The 17554-nt window shown below is 36.7% G+C and overlaps 3 pseudogenes; 2 read left to right on the top strand and 1 right to left on the bottom strand.

The window, feature by feature from the left end:
• Nucleotides 1–2624: 2624 nt before the first annotated feature.
• LOC120115621 lies at nt 2625–6163 on the top strand (annotated as a pseudogene).
• Nucleotides 6164–7590: 1427 nt separating this feature from the next.
• Nucleotides 7591–11569, top strand: LOC120115611 (annotated as a pseudogene).
• Nucleotides 11570–11741: 172 nt separating this feature from the next.
• LOC120115604 lies at nt 11742–17283 on the bottom strand (annotated as a pseudogene).
• Between the last annotated feature and the right edge of the window lie 271 nt (nt 17284–17554).

The following is a 17554-nucleotide window of genomic DNA, read 5'->3' as shown; positions in this document are numbered from 1 at the left end:
GGTCCAGTTGTATAATTAAAATGAAAATCAGAGTTCAATGTTATAATTGGTAAAATTAAAAGTTTAATGATATAAATTATACAATGCTTAAAGTTCGGTGATATATGATTTAGTTTTCCCTACTTTTTTTATTGATAAGGAAAAAAAAGGGACGAGTGTTGGACAAAATCTTAAGATTCATATAATAATCTCTGAAATTATACTTAAATTTCATAATGGTCCAAAATTTATATGGTAAATACTTAATGGGTGGGCGGATGCAGGACGACTAATGTCTTAAACTCACCAACTACCTATTATCCATGGCGAATATGACTTACACCCACTATCCACTAACTTTATACTCTTCTCCACCTTAATTGAAGCATGTGCGGTATGAAATTCACGAAATTATACCCGTATGTCATCTCTAGCTATTAAGTCATAAAATAATAATTGAATTTTGGAATTAAACATTATAATTATATTATTAAATGGAAAGACGGAGCAGCCAAAACGGCAATTAATTAATTAATTAATTAATCTTCATATATGCAATTCCTATAAGTTACAATCCATTATTCAGATGTGTTGAAATAGCCGAAAGAGAGAGGGTGATGGCCTTTATTTGTATGTTGAAGGAGGTAGCTCTGTTTGCAGTGGCATTAACACTTGCAACAGCTTCAGTAGCATCTCAATCAAAACCTGGTTGCCAAAGCCTTTGCGGAAATATCAGCATCCCATACCCTTTTGGAACAGGTGAAAGTTGCAACATCAGTAGCAGACATTTCATTCGTTGTGACACCACCCTCAATCTCCCAAGAGCATTCTTAAGTTATCCCGTCCCTGGCGGCGGTTATGCCGAAATTCGACTTCTCCACATCTCTCTCGATGGTTATGTGTTTGTTACCTCTTCTGGGAACATCGGTTACTACTGTTATAATTCATCGGGACATGACTCGGGAAGTTCAGGGTATCACCACCTCAGAGAATTCGTCATATCTCATACCAAACAAGTTCACGGCCATCGGTTGCGACACTATTGCATACTTGTACTACGCCAATAGCAGGCCCCGATATTTGACCGGATGTTTAACATTTTGTAGCAGTGCTACTGATGTGATAAACGGGTCTTGCTCTGGCATCGGGTGCTGCCAGACGGCTCTCCCAAAAGGATTGTGGAGTTATCAATTCTATTTCAATAACCTTGGGAACCATTCCGGTGTGCTGAGTTTCAATCCTTGCAACTATGGATTCATAGTAGAAGATGGAGCCCACAAGTTCTCTGTTTCAGATCTTAATGACACTAATTTCAACCAAAGGGAATTCCCACGTATTCTTGATTGGACAATCGGGAACCAAAATTGCACAGAAGCTCAAAAGGATCCACAAAATTATGCTTGCAAGGCACATAGTGCTTGCATAGATCCAGATAATAACGACGGATATTTGTGCAAGTGTGTTGACGGTTTTCAGGGTAACCCTTATCTCGGCTGTCAAGGTAACGAAATATCAATTTCTCCTCCGTTACATATTCAATTTGATGAAATTTTCTATTTTTAACTTTGTGCTCAAAATCCTTTTTCTGGTTTGAAATGTTTGAAAATTTGCAGATATTAAGGAATGCGAGACTCTGAAGCCTTGTAGTAGAGGTGGAATATGTCATAACACACTGTTGGGAAATAAAACGAGAACGAGTAATTTCCCTATAACCAGATTAGTGAGAATGCGAAATAAAAGCGGAAAAAATAATTCCCGAAATTGATAACGGAGTTTAGCCAATTATACCTACGTCTCCAGACTGCTGCAGATCTTTTACTAAAGAGAAAAAATTTACAGGTGTTTACAAAACACTCACAACTCACAAGAAAGCTCTCTAAACTCTTTAGTATTAGTTTTGAAGCTAAATGGGTTAGGGTATTTATAGTTGAAACTTGAGGACTAATCTTGTAAATACCCCAAAGTACAATGACTAAAGTGCAATGACTAAAGTGCAATAATCCTAAGCAAAAAAATCAACAAAAAACAACACCGAAATCGGTGCATTAAATCACCGAAATCCCCAGCCAAAATTGTTGAAAATTTTGGCCTACTTGCTTGACTTTTCAACAATCTCCCACTTGAAGACTGATTTTAATATGTCTTCACACTTTGATCGATGCAACAATATTTGTGGTCTTGTTATTCTAGCATGCCAACTGAAGTTGAACACAACTTCAATTTTTCCGTAGTTACCGTCTTTGTTGACATAAGCGAGTCCATCTCATCTTTCATGGAATACTCCCACATGACTGAATCCTCCACCTGTATTGCTTCATCATAGCACTCTGGTTCACCATTGTCAGTCAACAACAAGTAGTGCAAAGAAGGTGAATAACGCTGGGTTGGTTTAGGAATTCTGGAGAAGCGTCTCAGTTTTGATGTGCCTGGTTCTTCTTGAACAGCTTTAGGATTGATCTGAACATCATTTACAGAAATCTCCTCAAACTCAGCAAATTCCTTTGTTTCACCAGTCTCATTTTCCACCACGACCTTCTATTTTTTGAAGGTATCAAAGACTTCTGATTTCTTCTTCAAAAAATAAACCCACATATTCCTTGTAGAATCATCGATGGAGGTGACATAATATAGTGAGCTTGCAAGAGATGGAACTGAAGATGGTCTCATATATCAGTATGAACCAACTCTAACTTTTCTGCCTTAACTTTTCTGCCTTGGGTGTCTTGCCAATCTTTGCAAAATTGACTTTGTTTTGTTTGTCAAAGATGCAATCCTCGCATAGTTCGACATCTATATTCTTTAGATCCGACAGCTTCCCTTTTGACAAAAGTGTTTTCATCCCTTTCTCGCTCATATGGCCAAGCCTTTGGTTCCATTGGTTTGATTTTCCATTAGCATCTGCTACTGCAATGATATTCTCTAAATTTGAGGTTACATAGAGAGTACCAGTCTTCTTACCACGAGCAATGACGAGTGATCCATTGGTAATCTTTCATTCATAGCCTAAAAAGGTTGTACTATATCTTTCTCCATCAAGCTGTCTTACAGAAATCAAATTTCTTTTGAGGCCAGGAATATGTCTCACTCCTTTCAGCGTCCAGGTAGTCTGGTTTAGCAACTTTAATCGGATGTCTCATTTTCCGACGATCTTCAAGGTTCATCATCAGCTAGATGAACCTTCCCAAAATCACCACTGACATAGTTCTCCATGATTTCTTGGCATAGGGTGGAGTGGAAAGATGCCCATGAATCCAAGATCCATGATTTAATCGGACAGTTGACGCTTAGAATCATGGCATCACCTATCTCCTCTGTCATGTTGGCAGATTCCTGTGCGCCAATATCTTTTTTCGGTGCTCGACAATCTCTTTTAAAGTGACCCTTTTTGCCACAATTATAACAGGTAAAATCTTTCTTTCCCATTCTTGATTTTCCCATTCTGGATTTCGATCTGCCACGATTTAAATTTTTTCTGAAGTTCTTCCTCTAGACTCCGTGTGCAAGGCTGAGGAGGTTGATGTTTCACCCGATTCCCTCCGTCGAATTTCTTCACTCAATACCAGATCCCGAACATCGTCGAATTTCAATTTACTGTTTCCCGACGAGCTGCTGACTGCTGTCACAATAACATTCCAACTGTCTGGTAGAGATGATAAGAGAATTAAAGCTCGAACTTCATCATCAAATTCAATTTTCACTGAACTCAACTGGGTTGTGGTTGTATTGTGGTCATTTAGGTGTTGAGCCACTGATGCCCCTTCCGCCATCCGCAAATTGAATAATTGCCTCATCAAGTGAATTTTGTTTGAGGCTGATGGCTTCTCATACATACTGGAGAGAGTCGCCATAAGACCCGTCGTGGTCTTTTCCTTTGCTATGTTGAAAGCAACATTGCGGGATAACGTCAGTCGGATAACTCCAAGGGCTTGTCTGTCGAGAAGAGCCAAATCTTCATTCTTCATGCCCTCTGGTTGCTTTCCTGAGAGAGGTTGATATAGATTTTTCTGGTACAGAAAATCTTCAATCTGCATCTTCCAAAAGCCAAAGTCCGCACCATCAAACTTCTCAATTTTCATCTTCCCTTCGTCTGCAGCCATCGCTCCCACTCGAATCTGGCTTCGTTTGGATCGTTTCTGACAATTTCTGCGAACCAAATTCACCACCAAAAGCTCTGATGCCAGCTGTTGGGAAATAAAACGAGAACGAGTAATTTCCCTATAACCAGATTAGTGAGAATACGAAATAAAAGCGGAAAAAATAATATCCGAAATTGATAACGGAGTTCAACCAATTATGCCTACGTCTCCGGACTGCTGCAGATCTTTTACTAAAGAGAGAAAATTTACAAGTGTTTACAAAACACTCATAACTTACAAGAAAACTCTCTAAACTCTTTAGTATTAGGAGAAATAAATGATTTGTGATAGTTTTGAAGCTAAATGAGTTATGATATTTATAGTTGAAGCTTGAGTATTAATCTTGTAAATATCCTAAAGTGCAATGACTAAAGTGCAATAATCCCAAGCAAAAAAATCAACAAAAAAATAATACCGAAATTGGTGCATTAAATCATCAAAATCCCCAGCCAAAATTGTTGAAAGTTTTGGCTACTTGCTTGACTTTTCAACACACACCTGGAAGCTATAGTTGTTTATGCTCTAAAGGTTTCGACGGTGATGACTGGAAAAATGGAATAGGTTGCACTCAAATCAAACCGAGCCCCGACAGTATCCTCATTCTTGCTCTACTAGGTTGGTACATCTAATCCTATGCTACTTACATTCTTTATATTTCATACAACTAGTTAGGTTAATCGTATAAGACATTAAATCTCTAAAACGACGTTTAAAGTTTGAATCTTAATATCATAATACTATAAACTGAATTGGAAGGATAATTAGTATACGATCCAAATTAATTATGTAAGAGTTGTTCAAATAAGTGGCAATTACTTTGATCTCATGCAGTTCTTGGCCCAAGTTTAGTGATTTTGATTCTAATTGCTGGGGTGTGGAGGCTTTATAAGGTACTGGAGAGGAGAAAGATCATTAAACTCAAACAGAAACTCTTTGAAATAAATGGTGGGTTATTGTTTCAGAAAAAGTTGTCTTCAAATGATGGTGGTTTAGATAAAGCAAAACTAGTCAGTTCCGAGGAGCTGGAAGCCGCTACCGATCAATATAACAAGAACAGAATCCTAGGTCGTGGTGGCCAAGGTATGGTTTACAAAGGAATGTTGCCGGACCGGAAAATTGTTGCAGTAAAGAAATCCATGACTGTAAACCAAGGGTTTCTCGAGCAATTTATCAATGAGATCGTTATACTTTCTCAAATCGATCACAGGAATGTTGTCTAGCTATTAGGTTGCTGCTTGGAGACTGAAGTACCTGTCCTTGTTTATGAATTCATCCCCAATGGAACCCTTTCTCATTTCATCCATGACCAAAATGAAGAGTACCCGAGGTCATGGGACATGCGGTTGCGCATTGCTGCGGCAGTTGCGAGTTTCATACCTTCACTCGTTTGCATCGGTCCCCATTTATCACCGAGATATCAAATCAAGTAACATACTATTAGATGAGAAGTTTAGAGCGAAAGTATCAGATTTAGGAACTTCTAGATTAGTAGGCATTGATCAAACTCACTTGACTACTGATCAAGTGCTAGGGACTTTCGGGTACTTAGACCCTGAATACTTTCGGTCAAGTCAGTTCACTGAAAAAAAAGTGACGTGTATAGTTTCGGAGTGGTTATTGTCGAGCTCTTGACGGGGCAAATTGAGATCTCGAAATTTAGATCGGAAGAAGCGAGAGGCTTAGTCGTGTATTTTTTGTCAACGATGGAAGAAAATCGTCTACCGGAGATTGTTGATGCTGAAGTTATGAAAGATGGTCTAAAGGATGAGGTAGTTGCAGTTGCTGAACTTGCCAAAAGAAGCTTAAACTAGGATGGGAGACTTAGACCAACGATGAAAGAAGTGGCCATGGAACTAGAGATACTTAGAAGCGGTCAAGGTGACTGTGTCCCCACCAATCAACCAACACAATCTGAGCATTGGGATATTAGTTCATTCTCAACAGAAAATTACAGTTGCAGCATTACATCTACATCACACCAGATGTCCGTCCACTTACGTCGAATACAACTTGATTACGAATTGCCCCATGAACTTGAGGATCAATGAAAACTTTTAAAAAAATCAAAACATAACGTTAGAATGATCCAAAAAAAAAAAAATGGAGTGACATATATAAAGTAATATGTGAGTGACCAAATAGATATCTGAACATAGAATTTATGTTAATATCTATGGACCTCTACATTGATACACATTTCATTAACACATTCACCTTCAATTTTCAAGAGCTGTGCTGCGCACATAGATCTGAGTAATTCCTTTCAATAATTAGATCAATTGAGATCTTTGGCTCTAACATATATCTTCAGAATATAAATTCTAGTGACTAGTGTCTATTCCTTTAGACTTATTGATCGTGGAGGATTAATCATTATACTCTTCTTAACGGATTCCTTAAGAAATTAAAAAGAAAAATACATAAAAATTTTTGAATATCAAAATCAGATTTCACTATTTTATATTAAACCATATAAAAATAACAGTTTTGTATTATAAAAATCGAATTCTGATAATAGATATTTAAAGGTTAATATATCTATTATTTTATGTCTGATTTTTTAAAATAACTGAATTCTAATATATTCTAAATATAAAATATCCGAATTAAAAATAAATTAGATATTATAACCTATTGCCTAAGATTTGGAGGAGTTTGCTAGTCTAACTATGCATACAAACCACTCAAGTCATAAAAAAAAAATTAAAGTATACAAATGATTACTTGACTGTAGAGCGTGTTTAGTTAAATCTCATGACTATTAAAAAAGTTATAAAATGATTTTTTGATTACATGGTATTCTTTTGTTGAACATCCGACTATTAAAAGTTATAAAATAATCACCTGACTATTCATATGTTCTAAACTCGTCTTTTTCCGTATGTTAATATGCTAATTGAGATATGATAAAATTATATTTTAATAATGTCAGTTAATACCATTGTTTCTTTCGAGCACTAGTTCGATGACATAATATAAACAGAGAGTCGATCCACAAAATACAGCTCAAATGATTATGAGATCATATTTTTTATATTTCAGCAACATGTTAACATGAAACTTAGACGACCACTAAATTTTTAACATAAAATGATGAATTTAAAACATATAAATAATTAAGTGACTATTTTGTAACTTTTAATAATGAAAAAGTCAACAAAATAAAATTTTATATCATAAAATTATTTGTAATTTTTAATAATTAAATACCAAACAAAACGACATATAATCTAAAGATCCTTTGCTTACTTAAAAAAACCCAACAAGAAAAGAACTAAAATTTGGACCAAAACAAAAGTACAAAAGCCCAAATTTAACATTAACAGACCCAAACAATGAATAGCTTTTGAGACCAGAGAAGTGGTCCTATGAGAACTCAGAACTTCAACTGCTTCCGACAATCTCAGTGTTTGTGTGTTTTGAGGGTTTTGAGTTATCAAATCTTTCAATTTTTCATCTTCCACTTCCTCGATATGATCCCTTAGAAAAGAAAAAAAAAACTTTACCAGACCCATAATTTTCAGTAAATCAAACCATGTCGACAATGGCGAACATGCCCATTTCAGATCTGGTAAAGTCGTTCAAACTCAAAACCAAGCAACAAGAACTCTTGATCCGCGTCTCGATCCTCTGTCTCGTCTACATTTTAGCCTTCATTACCCGTCTTTTCTCTGTTCTTCGTTATGAATCCATGATCCATGAATTCGACCCATACTTCAATTATCGCACCACTCTTTACCTCACCCAAAATGGGTTTTACGATTTCTGGAACTGGTTCGACTACGAAAGCTGGTACCCTTTAGGCCGAATCGTCGGTGGCACGCTTTACCCCGGTCTCATGGTGACCGCCGTTTTCATTTATCGCATCCTCCATTTCCTCCGTTTCGCCGTCCATATCCGCGAGGTCTGCGTTTTGACCGCCCGTTTTTCGCTTCGAATACTACCCTAGTCGCTTATTTCTTCGGGAAAGAAATCTGGGATACCGGCGCCGGACTCGTTGCCGCCATTCTGATCGCCGTGTGTCCCGGTTACATATCGAGGTCCGTCGCCGGTTCTTATGATAATGAAGGGGTCGCCATTTTCGCCTTGCTTTCCACGTTTTACTTGTTTGTGAAGGCGGTTAATACGGGATCGTTGGCTTGGAGTTTGGCTTCGGCTTTCGGTTATTTTTACATGGTTTCAGCCTGGGGAGGATATGTTTTCATTATTAACTTGATCCCACTATATGTACTGGTGCTTTTGATTACCGGGAGGTATTCGATGAGATTATATGTTGCGTATAATTGTATGTATGTTTTGGGAATGTTGCTTGCTATGCAGATTCGGTTTGTTGGGTTTCAACATGTGCAGTCTGGTGAACATATGGCCGCCATGGGAGTCTTCTTCTTGTTGCAGGTTTGCATGATATTTCGAGCTGTTTCTTTTATTTTTCTAGCCTAGCATTATGATTTTTTTGTAGCATTGATCTAGTTGAAACAATTGGTTTATGTTTTTACTTATGCGATGATCAGAACAAAAAACCGATACATGAATGTCGCTAAACCTATATAATATGAATTATTAGTGTATCAAAATATTTTCAAGTATAAAAATCTTAAATCAAATATGATTAGACCCGATAATATAGTTGAACATGACAAGGGTATAATAATTACTAAGTCTAAGCACAAGCATAAACTGGAGGGAATTTCTTTTCCGATGTTTGGTTTATTCCATTTTAGTGGAACTAGTGTTTTTTATCATCAAAAGTTGAAGGTAACATAGGAAAGGAACTTTAGTTTTCAGTGAAACCTGTTTTTGAGTGGGATAATTCTTCTTGGCATGCATTCTAGTTATCCGAAGGTCATTGCAAGTAGGGGAAAAAAACCAAGTTTATTTTCATATGATGAAATGGACTTGGTTTTCTGATTTTTACATTAATCATATTTGGACTTCTTGTGCAGGTTTTCTACTTTTTAGATTGGGTGAAGCACATGTTAAGTGACACAAAATTGTTCCAAGCTTTTTTGAGGATCACCGTGACATGTGCAGTCGCTGTGGGCACTATTGCTTTGGGATTAGGCATGTTATCTGGTTATATTTCACCTTGGACAGGAAGGTTTTACTCTTTGCTGGATCCAACCTATGCCAAGGATCACATCCCTATTATTGCATCTGTCTCCGAGCATCAGCCAACGGCGTGGTCATCTTTCATGTTTGATTTCCATATCCTGCTTTTCCTTTTCCCAGCCGGTCTTTATTTCTGTTTCAAGCGGTTGTCAGATGCCACTATATTTATTGTCATGTATGGTCTGACAAGCATGTATTTTGCCGGTGTTATGGTTCGATTGATTCTTGTTGCCACACCTGCCGTTTGTCTTATTAGTGCTATTGCTGTTTCCGCTACTGTGAAGAACTTGACTGTGTTGTTGAGGTCGAAGAACAAGGGTGTCCAAACTGGCTCCACTAAGGGAAGTAGCAGCTCAAAGGCATCTTCGAAGGTAACATCTCCCTGCCATTTTATCGCACTCTCTCCCTCACGGGTAGATTTGTTCTAGCTTTACTGTGGGTATAATTCGTTGATTAGTTGTTTGGCATCAAATTGCCTGCTTTGTTCTAACACGTCGTGCAAGAATTTGTTTTGGTGCTTTTGTTTTTGGCTTTTTGCTAAAGGAGCTAATCCCGGCCTAATAAGTCGCGACTTAAAACATGTTATGAATTTGTTTGGGGGTAAACCCAAGAAATAATGATCTTCCTTGTTTTCCAAGCAGGCTTTACTCGACCAATCCCAGCCTTTCCAGAAAAATGGGGCGATTGCACTGCTCTTTGGTGCCTTTTATTTGCTTAGTAAGTACGCTACCCACTGTACATGGGTCACATCAGAAGCGTACTCTTCTCCTTCAATTGTGTTGGCTGCGAGAGGTGCCCACGGGAACAGAGTTATTTTTGATGATTATCGTGAAGCCTATTTTTGGCTTCGGCAAAATACTCCTCCAGATGCTAAGGTGATGTCCTGGTGGGATTATGGGTATCAAATAACTGCCATGGGAAACAGAACTGTTATTGTTGACAACAACACTTGGAATAATACGCATATCGCCACGGTTGGGCGTGCAATGTCATCTTATGAAGACGAGGCTATTGAGATAATGAGATCCCTTGACGTGGATTATGTATTAGTTGTCTTTGGAGGTGTTACAGGTTATTCATCCGACGACATTAACAAGTAAGACCGGAAATTACTCTTATTTTATATATTACTTTTGTCTCTGAATGCTGCAACCTAATGCATCGTGTAAAAGGTGCCTTGAATGTTTCTTTTCTTCAAATCATGGAAGCTTGTTTTGGTCATATAGAAGTGGTTTTCTACGGTCTCTGTGCTAATGCTGTCATCGTAATCTTTTGTTTTGGGTTTCCCAAGTTCCGTTTTTCTTCTGTCCTTTTGGAAGCGCGATTACCGTATTCTAATTATATATTATTGGCAAATAGATTTTATGGATGGTGAGAATCGGAGGTGGAGTGTTCCCTGTAATTAAGGAACCTGATTACCTCGTTAATGGTGAATATCGTGTTGATAAAGGCGCAGCTCATAAAATGTTGAATTGCCTCATGTAAGATCTCTAAGATATCATTTCTCTCATTTGGTATATGATATATGTATGTATTCATTCTTTGGTGCTCTAGTGATTTTGGATGTTGAAAATCTTTGTTTATACTTTTTTATCTCTACTTTCAGGTACAAGCTATGTTACTATCGGTTTGGAGAGATGCTGACAGAATATGGCAAACCTCCTGGGTAAGCATATCGTTTTCAACTTATTGGTAGTACACATCTCCACATGTATATATACTGAAGTCGACTTGTTGGTTTTGGTGTGTGCATATATATATATATATATATAAATATTAATGTTTAAACCGTAACTTGATGTGAAATAAATATTAAATATCAACGAGATGATATTTTTATATAAAATCAAGAGTTTAAGATTCAATTTATTAATTACAAGTAAGATTTTAATATTAGATGCAAATAAATGCTTTGCCACTGGCTTCTGGTCCGGTTTTGTATTTCATGGGGGTATATCTATTGGAGAAAGGGATGTGGTATTATAGCAGCTATAATGCTAATTTTTTTGACTGTGTTCTAATATTGCAGATATGATCGAGCTCGAGGCGTTGAAATCGGAAATAAAGACATTAAACTGGAGCACTTGGAAGAGGCGTTTACGACATCGAACTGGATAGTTCGTATTTATAAGGTTAAACCACCAAACAATAGGTGGTGATGAACCCTCTGCTTTCAACACTTTGCAGGACAATGCTCTTGGAATTGTAGATTTAGTTTTAGCAACAAATCTTTTCTGCTTGATACCGAATTGTTGACACTGTTCTGTCCAAGGCCTTTTTTTTGGGGTCCAATTTTAGAACCCCAGTTTTGCAGATTTATGAATCAAGTTTTAGTTATTTTTTCATCTTCATGTTACTAGGCCATTAATGTGCCCTCTCTTGGGATAATTGACATTTGATCCTCCAAATTAATCACTAAATAAAATCAACATATTTTTGCCCCTCAATTGAACTCTTACGGTTTAGTCCACATCTCATCATAACAATTGCATTTCACTGTCGTTTTAATACTAATTCTCAATGTCTCGTCATAACCTTCTTTGGAGCCCGCCCGGGAGGCAACCCGCTGATCTCTCTAACGACTCGATTTTTGTGTATGGAGAATCGCGGGAGTAAGGATGCTTCCACACACAGAGCAGACATTTGCAATGTGGTAATCGGAACATGTATGGAGCCTATCATGTAATAAGTATGCAGCTCCATGAGCAAGCATAGAGTCTCGTTCCATCTCCCCGAAACGAATACCTCCACCGCGCTTTCTTCCTTTGATCGGCAGTTGGGTTATATAATCAACTTGTCCGGTGGCACGAATCTGATACTTGTCAGAAACCATGTGTCTAAGACGCTGATAATAAACAGGGCCTATGAATATCTCGCATGTTAGCTCTGCTCCATGGTAATTGAACCCACGAGCTCTTAACATGGAACCGAGTTCATCAATAAGAGACTCGGACCCTGTTTCGGTCTTTCCATCAGCTCCCTTGATTGCATCGGAAAATGGTTTTGCATCCACAAATTTCCCACGTAAGCTTCCTCCCTGTGATACAAAATATATTAGAATCCATGTTTCAATGCCACAAGCATGGATTAAGCATATAGTGCATTTAGTACCTTGGCAGCAACGGATTCCACAAGCATTCCGATCGTCATTCTCGACGGAAACGCATGAGGATTGATTATAAGATCAGGGCGCATTCCTGTAACTCCAGAGAACGGCATATCGATATCAGGCCACAACTGAGAGCAAACACCTTTCTTCCCATGTATGCTGCTAAATTTGTCACCAATGACAGGGTTTCTTGGATGTCGGAAATGAATATTGACCTACTCAAAATAGAAAAACTTAATAAACAAACATAAAAGAACTTTATAAAACGGTTCATAAACAGTTATTCGAATGCTCTGTTTATTTATACCCTAATAGGTGACCATGAAAGATGATGTGTTGCTTACCTTCTGAAGCTGCTGCTTATTTTTCGTATCAACAGCAACATAGTCAACAATAGCCACTTCTGAACCCTTACGGGTGTAAGTTCTCTTTGAATTTGTGACCTGATTAATGGTACTCCAGTAAGGTTCATTTCCATGTATCACCTGAAAATTTCCACCAATGAGTTGGACAACAAAATAATAGCAGCAGAGTCTGAGTTTTACCTCATTTGAATAATGAAAGGAATAAATTACATAAAAGAAGCTAACCCGCCCCATAAATGGAAGTCCATCCGAATCAACAAAACAAGATATTGCTTTATCTGAATGTTCTCTTTTGAAAATTGTTTGTCCTCGATCCGACTTGCTCTTACGATCACACAAGTCTATTGTTTCCGTCTACCAACACTAGGATAAACGATAGTACAAGTCGCATATAAAAAAAAAGGTTGGATGTTTAAATCCTGACGATTATAAATAGTAATACTGTTAATCTTGACCTGCAATAAAGAGCAAATTGATCAGTCTCATAAAGATTTGGTCTATGTTGCAGGAGTACAGTAATTTAGTACCGTTTTTTGAGTACCCAATATGTCTCCGAGATTGATATGGGCGGATACATTTTAGATATGTACTAAAGATGTCCCATGTTAAAGGGTGTATAACTAGAATTAGTTGGATATGTTGAAGAGATTTTCAAAGATGTCCAGGGACAACGTTTGATCTTCACACGCATGCCTAGAGTTATTTTTTATATTTAACTTAAAAATAATAAATAAAAATGATTTTGAATAAGAAATTGAAGTTGATTTTGAAGCTTGGAATATCAGCTGACTTACAACGGATTTTCAGATAAGATTCGGACATTTCTGGGTTGAGATGTCTTATTACGTATGAACTGTCTTTCAGTTTTCTTTCTATTAAATCTTGATACGCCTCAATCGGATGTTGGAAACTCAAGATATTTTCGTTAAACGAAGATAGTACAAGCAGAAAATTAGATACGAGTATAATACGTGATTTTGTAGTAATTACTAATTTTAAAATTTAGTTATATTTAATATGCCCTTGCCGTACCCGTACCATAAAACTTTGGAAATTATTGTTTCACGTTCCGTATCTGTCCCTATATCGATATTGGTTCTATAAGTTGGAATACTTATAACTAAAAAGATGAGAAACAAAAGCAATAAAAAATGCAGCAAGGGAAAAGAGCAAACCTGGTCTATTTTTCCATGACACATTCCACGTTCCACAGATGGCTTGTTAAAATCATGGCATCCTCCATGTTGTATCTACACAATACAAGCTGTAAACCAGAAAGGAACAAAGAACGAAAGGAGAAAGAACTGAAGGTGATACAGCTTTTGATCTGCACGTGCAGAAGTGCATGTAAAGAAAAGGCCATTGTTTGTTTTGCCATCTACAAACACAAATGTAGTGGAGAGTAAAATATTGAACATTTAATCATAGAATACAATCTTGAAAGGCATAATGATAAAATTATCTTCGATTCTCATACAAATTGTCACTTTGACTTCTGTTCTTTTTTTTTAGCATTTTAACTTTCAAGGTTTCAACTTCTGGAAAAAAAAATCCTTACCGGAAGGAAATCAATAGTTGACTAACGGTCAACAAATGTTGTCGACATAACATTTTCAAATGTACTTAATTACTTACATGGTACATACCATGTCATCACTATGGATAACATGACACATAACACATCATAACTATGGGTGATGTGACATACACCACGTTAGTAATTAAGCACATGTAAAAATATCACGTCGGTAATATGTGTTGACCGTTAGTCAACTAAAAGTTTCCTTCTAACAAGGGTATCTTGATAAAAAAAATTAGACTGTTGAGAGTTAAAATGCTTAAAAAAACAGAGATCGTGATCATTTGCACAGATGGGGATGATTTTGTCATTATACCTTTTAGGAAGATGGTAAAAAACCTGGCACTTGTACATGTTACGTGGACTTTGATTATGGTCGGACCAAGGTGTAAGATTAGCAACCACTTAAGCATTGCAGTTGGCATGATTTCTTCATGAGTTGCAGGGAAAGTAGTACTTCTTCCTTCATCCCCTCCATCTGCACATTTTATTTCCATGAAAACCTGCAAAACAGAATAATATTTCATGTCTGCAAACTTAGAATTTATAAATGGTCGATGTGAATGAAGTCTGAAATTTGAACATATAAATGATAAAGATGTAAATGCCAGAAGAGAGCTGAATTCACCTGTTCAAATGGCCCAATAAGTTCGATATCCTTTCCATCTGCAGAAGGGCTAGAAATATTTCTGACTGGCATAATGAATCTTGATGGAAAAGTGAACAGGTACAAACCAGGATATGTTCCACCCAAGCTCAAAGGAACATATCCCACTTCCAAGTCATCAGGGATCTGATGTACAATATACAAAATTTTAAATGAATTCCATAAAAAATGAACTAGAATAAAGGGATCATTTGTTTGTTCGGTTAAAGTTAAACGAACGAACATGAACATACTATCGTTCGTATTCGATCGGTTCATTTGCAGGCCTAAAAACACACTGGCACTTTCCGTTTCCGCAAATTTGCAACAACGTGATCACCTTTACCAGATGATAAAGAGCCAATAACACAACCATCTAAAAGAACAGGAAGAGCTTGAGAAGGTCCAACATGATCAACTTTTGGCAATGAAGGTATCATTCCTTCCTCAACTAGAACAACAAAAATAGCCCTTCTTATTTCAAAATATTTTCTAGTATTTCCCTGTGTCGTAGTACGATGTGATTCCTGAATTAAACCAAGAAATTACATGTCAAATACACAAGAATACACATCTAGAATTTACCAATTTTCTGATAAGAAATAAAAAAGCACAAGCATGTATATTTTTGTTCCTTTTCCTTTATGGCTAGAAAAGAAAAAAATATTTCACCACGGCGGTAGGATCCTACTGACGAGACTCCCAAAAGATGTTCAAATCCTAATACGCTGAATTTTGATATTTTATAATTTTGTCTCAATCATTTGACAATTGATGTTCAAATATCCCTAAAAACGTCGTATATAGGTCAATCCCTAAGAATGTGTACGCCCTATACTACTTTTTATAATGAGACTCTTAAAATATTTATAATAAAACAAAATTAAAATATCAAAATTCAGCGTTTAGGATTTGATTTTTTTTATTAAATCTTGCCATGAGAATTAATAACGAATATCAAGAGTTTTTTTGGTTGATGTAGAGGACATAAAATTGATGAGGAGAGAATTTATGTAGAAATTAAAATGACTGACATTTTCATTAAGTTTTCTTCACGCGTGCAGAAAAATAATTATTTTACAATTTCTTTTGCATTAGCATAAATTTTTTCAAAATGTGAAGCCCTTAAATTTTGAATCCCTGTAACATGTCAGAGGTCACACTTGTACGTGGATGGACTTGTTCATACTCGAAACTGGAACTTTTAAGAATAATAATTATTCGTTAACCTCTAGAATCTCTTGGTTCATGCAGAAACAAGAAAGAACAATCACAAAAATAGGGCTAACAATGACAAGAAAAAGCTAAAACATCTAATGAGTACTTCCATTTAAACTTACGGCAAGTACACGTCATGTGGTTCAGAAACCCACAAGGCTCACCATCAGGAGTATGCACCGGGCAAAGAAATCCCCAAGATCTATAAATCAAAAGAAACAGAAACAAATGGATGACTATGTTTGCTAGGACTGTAAATGAGACGAGATATATCGCGAGTTATTTGAGATTGACTCGATCAAGGCTCGATAAATTCTCGGATCGAATGGACTCGATCCGAGCTCGAGCTCAACTCGAGTTCTTAATGAGCCAAAATGAACTACTTGATATTCGACTCGAACAGCTCGTGAGCTGCTCGAAAATATAATATATTAAGATTTTATTTTAAAAAAAATAAATTATTAATAATATTAATATTTATGTAATGATTTTTTTAAAAATATAATAAGATTTTTATGTATTTAAGGTTCAGGTTCGAGTTTGAGACTTCAATCGAGTTAAGTTTAAGAATTTTTTTCTTCATTTCGAGCCTTTTGGAGCTGCTCACGAGCTTCAATTCAGGATTTCGAGTTTGAGTCGAGCTTGAAAATTTTAAGCTCGCGAGTTTTCGAGTTGACTCGAGCTCCATTTAAGAGTTTTCGAGCCGAGTCAAGCTCAGCAATACTCGAGCTCGACTCGGCTCGTTTACACCCCTAATGTTGGCAAGCAGATGCATACTCAGGTAGCAACTTCCGAACACTGGTCGTACGAAGTCCGGCAAACGAAGCCCCGCGATGAACGGACCGAAAGAACGAAATGAATTGATGGTAGTTAAGCCTCTCTGCCTGAACCGTGAAACCAGCCCTCTAATGAAACAAAAGAAAGCTCATTAATAATTTTCTACTGTACAATAATTTGAAATACACACATATAATTCAAAGTTAGAGATGAATGAAAGAGCTGACCTGCTGTAAATCTAAACCTGTTTGTGTTATCAATCTTCCAGTTTTCAACAAATTCTCAATTGCTGCACTGATTTGCTTCGGAGAATTTCTTTCCATCACCTTCTTGACATCTTTCACTGCATCATTGCACAACCAATACGAGGTATATCAATCCACAAGATGTCGTGCCCTAATTCAAAATCTCTTAGGGTGCGTTTGGTTCACGGAATGTAAAATTATCAGTGAGAATAAAAGATTATCAGAGAATAAGATTACTGAGAATGTTACATTATTGTGTTTGGTTGGTTTGGCAGGAATATAAGATTACAATGTTTGGTTGAATGAATAAAAGATTACTGGAATGTATATTTTACCAAATTATCCTTTTTTATTTTTTTAACAAGTGAAATTCTAAATATTTAAAGAAAAA

Source organism: Hibiscus syriacus, unplaced genomic scaffold, assembly GCF_006381635.1.
Source record: "Hibiscus syriacus cultivar Baekdansim isolate YM2019G1 unplaced genomic scaffold, ASM638163v2 tig00110267_pilon, whole genome shotgun sequence".
Taxonomy (NCBI): Eukaryota; Viridiplantae; Streptophyta; class Magnoliopsida; order Malvales; family Malvaceae; genus Hibiscus; species Hibiscus syriacus.
Note: the sequence above shows the minus strand (reverse complement) of the source record. Positions and strands in the feature narration are given on the sequence as shown.